At 38.2% G+C, this 9,828-nt stretch overlaps 1 non-coding gene and 1 pseudogene across 1 annotated transcript; both read right to left on the bottom strand.

Moving 5' to 3' along the window:
- Positions 1-1,929: 1,929 nt before the first annotated feature.
- Positions 1,930-4,464, bottom strand: LOC129078366 (non-histone chromosomal protein HMG-14-like; annotated as a pseudogene).
- On the bottom strand, positions 4,118-4,245 carry LOC129078534 (small nucleolar RNA SNORA33). Its single transcript, XR_008529983.1, has one exon. It is a non-coding gene; the product is annotated as a small nucleolar RNA SNORA33 (small nucleolar RNA).
- Positions 4,465-9,828: the final 5,364 nt, after the last annotated feature.

Below are 9,828 nucleotides of genomic sequence, written 5' to 3'. Positions count from 1 at the left end.
TGAACAAATGACTTCTCAGTACAAGTGTATCCCACTCACTACCTGGGACATACCTAAACTAAAATAAAATGTTGTCGTTTATCTGAAATTCAAATTTAATTGTCCTGTATTTTATTTTGGTAACTCTGACCTACAGTCTAGTTTATAACCTTTCAGATCTGCTCATGGAGCTACAAGAAACTTCCCTCTGGATCTCCTGAGGGACAGCAAAAGCCGGAGGCAGAAAAAGAGAGGAGAGGATTGGCCTAGTATTCCTTGTCTGGGAAAGGCCCTATATACCAGGCCATGCTAAGCCACTGGTCAACATTCAAATGGTCCTGTCCTGTCTCCATTTCTGATCTAAACAGGTGTGGCCATGGACATGAGCTGCTGGGAGTGTAGGCTCACATACAGAGTTTGTTTACATAGACAGAAGCCAGTGCTGCATGTAAATATGCCTAGTGCACATGTCTGCTGCAAGGCTCCCTCACTCCAGTCTGCCTTCTCTCTTTTCCCTGTTATCTATTTTTCTAGTACCCCTTACCTCAATTCAATGCTGGGCCCTTGCCCCTCTTAGTATCAAGACTCTCATTTGGCCCACCTAACTGTTTGCTGACACTTAACTTACCTCTTGATCCTGTCAAGTTGACCTTCTTGCCTATCTCTTTTTCCGCACAAATGTGGTAACTATATTTCTCTGTCCATCCAAATTATTTAAGGTTCAACCAACATACTTCAGTTCTATGAAGTTTTGCCCACTTAAATCTGTACCATTCTGTGCAAATTTTGTAAAGTTGACCTGTATACTTTATTAGCTCAAAAGTTTAGTCGGCCTATTTGTTTTTTTTAAGTTGAAAATAAAAATTACAGCACTAAATTATAGTGATTTTAAAAAATCATTTATAATGCCAACACCACAAAATAATTAAAATTTTTCTTTCATAATTGAGATTTTTATTGGTTGTTTTGAGGATGAATTCACAGATATTTTGATTTGTATACAACTCTTAACCTATATGCCAAAAATGTAAAGTCATGTAGTTGTGATTCTTTTCTAAAAGGTTATTTCACTAACTTTCCAGCTTACAATTTGGAGGCTAATTTTCTTAATAAAATATCAAGTACTGATGTCTTCAAATGTTGATACACTGTTACATCAAAATCCCACTAATTCACAATTTAATATCATATATACTACATAATCAAATTTTTAATTTTTCACAGCACATTAACAAAGTTACTAGGAAAAATGAACTACCATACCAAAGATGTTACAGAGTGCACAAAATCCTGCCAGGGAGAACCAAGATCAAGGAGTAGCTTTCTTTAGGAAATAATTCTACCAAAACCATGGTAATAAAAGTAATTAAAAATGTCCAAGACATGTTAAATGTACAACTAACTCCAAATTGCCACTTGGTATGCTTTGTATTATAGGATATAAAAATGACCACCATCTATGGAGCATTAAGCTGATGCCCAAGGCAATCAAAGTCTCACAGATTCAGTATCTCACTATTTCCTGGTTGTATAAAAAAATAAACAACAGCAAATTAAATGCTCTTTAAAAAAGCATTTATGCCCTGACTTGTGTGAATCAGTCATTTGGACATCACACGCAAAGTGAAGGGTCAAGGGTCCCCAGTTTGATTTCTACTCAGGGCATATGCCTGGGTTGTAGGCTTGGTCCCCTGGGGCACATGCAAAAGGCAGCCACTGATGTTTCTCTCCCTCTCTCCTTCCCTTCCCCTCTTTCTAAAATTAAATAAAATATTTTATTTTTTTTAAGCATTTACACTTTAGAAAATGGGATTAGGTAGAATTCCCTCCTTTTTAAAAATGTTTCTACAGCTACTAAAAAACTTTCATTTAGAGAATAGTTGATAAAATATTCCTCTGGATTGTACAAGAAGGGACAAAGGGACCACTGGTAAGACATGATATATAATATTAATCAGACTCGGCTTGTTTTTCTTCTGCCTCATGTGAGGCTGGACTCATCTTTTTAGTTTCTCAGTTTTCTGCAGGTAGATTTTTCTTCAAGTTCCTCGTTAGCCACCTCAGCCTGTTTTCCCTTTGCTCCCCTTTTCCTTTGCATTGGCTTTTTTTTTTTTTGTCTGCCGATTTATCCTTTCCTGCTGCCTTTTTTGGCTTCATTTCCACTTTTGCAGGAGTGGGTTTAGCTGAAAACCTCTGCTATCTTCTCCTGGGCTCCTTCTTCCCTGCCCCCTCAGTGGGACTGACCAATTTTTGAGTAACCTTCCAAATTTAATAAAATGTGCATATACTTTATATGGCTGCTGGCTGTGTCATATTCATGTCTTTCCAGCTTTTGTGATCTGAGAGGCAATGCCCCTTCTCATGTAGCTCCAAATAGCAACAACCCAAGACAATGTTTAATGCAACTTGGAACACTGCTGATCACGTAGTGTCGCATTCTTTTGGACCAATGAATGGGGCTAGAGGAATGAGCTACTCTATTTGGCTAGATCTAGATCACCTTGTGGGCCACATGATTAGATATTGTGATTGACAGCGCCATCAGAATCAAAATCAAAGTTTGCAAGTGGATGGGAGAACAGTTCTTCAGAGAAGGAAAGTAGTAATGGACAGGCAGAAACAACAGCTGTCTACAAAAAACAAAATTCTTCCGAGTTTCGGTAGAATGATCCAATCCCCTCAAATCTGATCATCCTTTGGTGAATTGGAAACAAAAAGTTTTGAAACTATTAAATTGAGGATTGAACTATCAGGTAATGATAAATATCTGAGGACACTTATTTGAATTATATTCATTTTACTTAATTATAATGACCTTCTTTCATCTGAGTGTCGGAATGGATTTTATAATAATCAGATGGCGTGGAATATCTAATAGAGGACTATTGTTCTTATTTATTTTTATTTATTTATTTTTATATTGTTCTTCTTTTAAAGAGTACACTGGCACTTGGAAGGATGAAAAACAAACAAACAAACAAACAAACATCCTAGCCCATTGCCTGAGGAAGTCAAAGCCTTGTATCTTGTATTTTCCACAAGGGAGGCTTCTAATGTTCAAAGTTACAGTGAATTTTTTATTTTAAGATAACATAAAGGTATGCTGTTTTCTTTTCTTTTCTTAGTGTTTTAAATGAAAAACCTTTACATCGTTTCAAAAATAAGACTGAAAGGATTTTGTTTAAATTGAATGAAAACACACACAGAAGAAGGAATAAAAATTCTGCCTCCCAATCTGTGTGTTAAGTTTCCCTGACAACAATGTTTTGCTTTTGCACCAGGCATAAATCTCTAATCATACATATTTTTAAAGGTGCCTATTCTCATATTTTGAAATTGCTGTGAGCAGTTAGCTATTAGAGTATTGCTATCCACATAAGAGGGAGGTGAAGCAAAACATTCTGTCCTTATTATCTTATGCCAGCAAATCTGAATCATAGGGAAAGTAAAAAAAAAAAGTGTTGCCTTCTGAGCCCTGTCTTACTTTGCTGTTTCTTTGTGATATATTCTTTGGGAACTTATTTACATTTTAAAAGAGATAATGTTTTAACTAAAAACATAAATATATTTTCATTGAAAAATCCTACTGTCACCCTTTTTACTGTATTTTCAGTTCTCACAACCCCACATCCAACAGTAACCACTTTTATCAGATGTGTATAACTTTAGCTTTTTAATATAAATGTGAACAATATGAATATATATTCTCATTTTACCCCCATTTAAAACAAAAGACAATATTCTTCTAAATGTTGCATTTTAAAACATAGCATTGTATCTTAAAGATCTTTCATACTGGTAAATAGAACTTCATTCTTTTTACAGTTGCATAGTCTCCCCTCAGGTGGATATACCGTATGTATTTAGCCAGTGCTCATCAATTTACACATGGATTGTGCAACAAACAATGCTGCAATGATTAATCTTATACATAAGTCCTTTGTTACATGCACATGTACATCTGTAGGATAAATCCAAGAAATGGGATTGCAAGGTTGATTATTTTAAAAATTGGCTGTTCTTGCAGTGTTTTTATGTTTAAAGCAGTACTATCCTTATTCTCTTAGTGAACTGATCTTCATTCTTCAACACTCATTTTATTTTATTTTATCTTTTATTTATTTATTTTTTTTAAATGTCTTGTAGCCATTTTCAGGGACCTTAAGGACTTCAATGTCTTTAAGGCTCGTAACATGGCCTTACTATTGCCAGTTCTCTCTAAATTTCTGCAGAAACACATTCAGGTAAGCAGATACTGACTGGCTTCATTCTTCAACACTCATTTTAAACATGAGCTACTCTTTGAAGACTTCCTGACCCTTTCTGAAGATGCTAATTTTCTCCCATCTCTGTGCTCTCATTGACCCATATTTTTCCCTCCATTACAGCTCTTAGTCCTTTGTCCTGATCATATATTGGTGTGGCAGTTAACGTCACTTGTCCACAAGGATGCTGTCTGCCGTATTTCTGTAATCCCAGGACCATGGATAGTGCCAAGTGTGTAATAAATGCTCAATACGGATAGATGGATGGTTGGATGAATAAATAAATATGACCAAAGAGATTACTGTTACTAACCTGGGGCAAATATCAATGTTAATTACCAGTGTACATTTTCATGCTTCAAGATTTGGTCTGGCTAGGTGGGTTGACTGAAAGAGAGGCCTTGGACTGGAAGCAAGACACACTGAGTTCAGATAAATAATCAGCAATTGAGATCTTTACTGGAGAAGGTTCATATGGGTGAAAGCTCCAGAGATAGATCTATCACTTAAGCAAAAATTAGATTCATTGTGGAAGCTCACACAGAAGAGAGCTCTGAATAGCCAAGTCTCAGGAATGCTGGTAACAGGGTCAGTTCTTCAGAAGCAGGAAGAGCTTGGGGGCTTCTCTTCTGAACCTTGTCAGAGGTGACTTACCTCTTACCACTTTCTGTCTCTGTTTAAGTTCTCAAAGTTCCCAGGAAAGAACCTGGTAGGTCAGGATAGCTAAGGACAGAATCAGTAACATAGGTATGGCCTTTTGAGAAAACATTATGTGCCAGGAAGCCATTGTAGTTTTTGACTACAAGGAGGGCCTGGGTGACAATGTAGTGGGCTTCCTATCAGATGTGTGTGGCAGAATGACAAGGAAGCCAGGGAAGAGTAGAAAGCAGGTCAGTGGGGCAGGGAATCAGATAGGAGAGCAAGCAGAAGCCCAGCCATCGAGACTTGGGCAATAGGTCAGGATTAGACTGGCAGCCAAATGTGGAGTTGGAGTCATCTGAGCACATCTGGCCCCAGGTCAAGATTGACTCTGGGAGCTGCAAGTGGACTGAGCCTGCCTGTGGGAAATGAGTGGGGAGCTGTTAGGAAGGGTGCACAGGCTGGAAAACCAGGCTGGGCCTGCATGCACCCTTCCTCGATGCAGAACTTGGAACACATTTATCCTTACTCATTGGCCACCCGACACAATGAGGGACAGGCCCCGTCTGCCTTAACCCCAGCAAAGTGTACTGTCAAAAACGCTCACATATTTCATTGGCTCAACTATTTGTGCTTATCATTTTTGGCCTTGAATCTGACTTGCATACTGATGTGACTGAGAGAAGGGAGGATGACCTCTTTCATTTCATGCCTGCTGTGTTCCAACATAACAACAGAGATGTTATGTGCATTATTACTTTTTAAAATATCTTCAAAATAGCCCTGTGAGGGAAGGATCTGGACCCTTTTTATAGATTAATTAACTTGGGCCAAAAAAGGCATGTTAATGTTAGCCCATTTGGGCTGCTATAACAAAATACCACCTATTGTGGATGGCTTATATACTACAAACATTTATTTCTCATAGTTCTAGAGGCTGGGAAGTCCAAGGTCATGGTGCTGGCAGATTTGGTATCTGGTAAAGACCCACCTACTAGACACCTGTCTTTTTACCACAACTTCAAAAGGCAGGAGGGACAGAGGAACTTTCTCTGTGAGGCTTCTTTTCTTTTCTTTTCTTTTTTAATTGTTTTTAAAAAATGTTTGATTTTTTTAGAGAGAGAAACATCAGTTTTTTGTTCCACTTATTTATGAATTCATTGGTTGATTCTTATATGTGGTCTGACAGGGGATCAAACCCACAACCTTGGTGTATCAGGATGATGCTCCAACCAAATGAGCTATCTGGCCAGGGTGTGAGGCTTCTTTTATGAAGGCACTCATCTCATTCATAAGAGCTCTGCCTCCATGGTCTAATCACCTCCCAAAGGCCCCACCTCCTAATACATTACCTTGAGAGTTAGGTTCCAACATAGGAATTTTAGGGGGACACAAAGATTCAGACCATAGCAGAAGGTATAGTAGCTTGAACAAAGTTCTCTCCCACCCCAGTGCTCCTATTTCCCTTTCACAGCACTGTCTAGCTTCTCTTGGGTCTCATCCCATGCTCCCTGGGGCCTGTCTTGATAGTGACTACATGATAACCATGATGTCATGTGCAATGAGCTACACTGGAGTCAGGAAACTTCAATTCTGGGCTCTGCTCTGTTGTTAATTAGGTGGTGGCTTAGTTTCCTTATCTGTGAAATGAGGGGGTTGCATTAGCTGACAGCAAGGCTCTTTTATTGCTCTAAAAATGCCAAGTGCCTGATTCATTGCCTTCAAAGCAATGAGAGATCACTTCGACTTTAGAGAATTTTATATTGGTCTGTAGTGGTGCCAGATTATGTTAGCTTCTGGGAAAAAAACAACTATTTTTGGCATTTAAAAAAATTCTTTAGTTATTTTATTCACATGATATATGATTCAACAAAAGAGAATTGAGGACCCATATCAATGTGGTCTGGCATTCTCAATGAAACTGAACTTCCCTATACAGTTTCTCAGGTATAATGTACATTGCCTTCTTTACTTTTAGCATTTGTCTGTAAAAGTTATTTTTAAACATTCTCCCCAATTTTAGTAGTGAAAATCATTTTTCAATCTCATGAAATTCTTATTTAGAACTCTAAAATGTAAACCAAATATAACTGGGTGTGGGGAAAAAAGTTATTACACCAACAGTTTTTCAGAACTTCTGTTGGGGAAAAGTGATTTTTGTATTGGGAAAAAAAAAACTTACATGGATAGAAAGTCAGGCTTGCTTGCTCTTTTGCACACTAGACATTAACAGCCCTTTGGAGGTGGATGAACTGCATAAAAGAGAGCAGAGAAAAGGCTCAGCATTCTAGTGTTAGGCTGGAGCTCAAAGTCCCTGGAATTAATGGAAGGATCTTTGTAAGAATGGCTGTGTCTAAAGTTATTAGGTTTCTGGGATAGAAATTCATTGTGTAAGCCCTGACATTAAGCTTCTGATTGCCAAAGCATCCATTTCAAAGACATCCATCTTGAGTAACTACTGCCATAAAACAACTCGATAAGAAACCGGGTCACCCCACCCATGAAGTTCCCCTTTTAGAAAGCCTGGGTAACCCAACTAACCAGCCACTTGAGTGACCCCAACCTTTTCTTCTCACACCCTAATTCCCACTTTTATATTTTAAACTTGCCAATAAAGAGTGAACGCATGAAACTCTAGGCACTGTACCCTTGACTTTAACAAAGGCAGAACCCCAGGTCCGGACTTACTCCCTCTCACTCTCTACCCACAGCTTCACTGTGTGGGCCTCCAGGGTGCTGTGTGCCCTCCAGGATCTGCGAGTAATAAATCTTGTTCTCCAAAGTGCTCTGATGATTTTTTTTTGTACTTAGGTGCTTCTTGCAATCATCATAAGAAGCATGAGGGGAAGTCCAGCAACAACACTGGCCCTGGTGGGAAAATGTCTGCTGGGGCTGCCCCAAGGAGGATGGGCCCAGGTGAGTGCCTTGGGCCTTACTATCAGTAGGATAAGAGCAATGGAAAAAAATGCTGCCCATCTCTACAACTTTGCAACACAATAAACACCCTTATCTGAACGTAGGCTAGGTGGGTGGAGGTGAAAAATAAGGGGAAGGACTGGGTTCCACATAAATAAATTAATTTACTGAAAGAAGAAACATCACTTATTAAGTCCTGCTTGGTCCCAGGCAATACATTTGGTATATTTAATCTTCTAAACAACTCTAGGAACTAGGTGCTATGATTAATCTCTATTTTAGAGATGATAAAACTAAATTCTGGAGAAAATTAATTTGTACAAAGTTACCCAAGGAGCATCTGGTGAGAGTAGGACTTGAATTCAGATTTGCCTGATTCCAAAACCCATTTCTTACCCGGTCACTCATCTGTGTGGCTGCTCATGTTGAACAGGGGGTCTAGTCATTGAGACTACAGAAACCTGAAACTAGTAGCAAGCTATGCTTTCTGCTCTTCTTTGCCTTCTTCCTCCTGAGTTTGCCTTGCTTTTCCAATGAAAAGATTTTGTGTTTCATAAACAAAAGGAATTTACTAAATATAAGCACTGCATGGACTTCTGTTAGTTACATAGCATTTCTGTGGTATCACATAACTTTCAATCTGCTTTGCATTATGCTTTATAAGTTAGGTTGATAGCCACATCCAAAAGGGCAATAGAACATAGTGGTTAAGAGTGAAGGTCTGAAGTCCTTAGCTCAGACACTTCTTGACTATATAAAACCTAATTGCTTAACCTATCTGTGCCTTCACTGTCTCCCCTATAAAGTAGACTTTATAGGTTAGTGTTATATATTTTTTAAGATTTTATTTATTTTTTAGAAAGAGGGAAAGGGAGGGGAAAAAAAGGGACAGAAACATCTATTGACTGCCTTTTGCATACCGCTAAGTGGGGACCTGGCCCTCAACCCAGGCATGTGCCCTGACCAGGAATCGAGCCTGTGACCCTTCAACTTGCCATCTGGCATTCAACCTATTGAGCCACACTGGCCAGGGCAGGCTAGTATTACTATATTGTACTTTCATTTTTTTATCTAAACTGAATCACCCAGTTTGGTTATTGATTTTTTTTCCTATAGAAGTTGCAAATGTATCCTGTAGCAAATTTGAAATTGCTTTGGTATTTTAGAATCAAGCTCCATCTGAGTGAGAAGACTCAAAGAAATTGTACCCGTTTGGGGCTGGAGCTATTATTTTCATTCATTCACTTATTAATTTATTCATGCAGCACTTTGTTTTTTTCAATTTTATTGAGAAATAATTGACGTACATTACTATATAAGTTTATGGTACACAGCATGCTGGTTTGATTTACATATATTGTGACACGATTACTACAATATGTTTAATTAACATCTATCATCTCTTATAGATACAAGAAAAAGAAAACAAAAGTAATTTTTGCCTTATGATGAGAACTCTTAATAGCTTTCCTATATATCATACAGCAACGTTAACTAGTCATCATATGTACATTCCATCCCTAGTATTTATTTTATAACAGAAAGTTTATTCCTTTTGACTACCTTCCTCCAATTTCCCTTCCCTTACCCGCCCCTGGTAACCACATACCTGATCTCCTTTTCTATGAGTGTGGTGCATTTTTATTTTTGTATTTAAAAACACCATCTGAGGTCTTATTTGCAAAGCATTCTGAGCATTTAAACAGGAAGGATCCTGAGAAGCCCAGGGTTGTGTGAGGAACTTAAAAAGTGTATTGCATAAGTATAATACAACATAGGAAGTGACAACTGCCATAAGAAATGAAGAGATAAAGTGCAATGAAAGTTCAGAAGAAGAGGAGGAAGAGGTTGACTTTTAACTTTGAAAGTTTAGGAAAAACTTTGTAGGGTAATGGCATGTGATCTGACCTTGAGAAACACATTCCAGACAAGGAAAAATCGAAGCAAAGACACTCAGATAGGAAAGCACAATACATGTGCAATGATACTTTTTGCTTTACTATCTTGGGTTGGAAGGCAGGTCATACTT

This window comes from Pteronotus mesoamericanus, unplaced genomic scaffold (genome assembly GCF_021234165.1).
Source record: "Pteronotus mesoamericanus isolate MK-2021 breed Mesoamerican mustached bat unplaced genomic scaffold, CSHL_Meso_final contig_73, whole genome shotgun sequence".
Classification (NCBI taxonomy): domain Eukaryota; kingdom Metazoa; phylum Chordata; class Mammalia; order Chiroptera; family Mormoopidae; genus Pteronotus; species Pteronotus mesoamericanus.
Note: the sequence above shows the minus strand (reverse complement) of the source record. Positions and strands in the feature narration are given on the sequence as shown.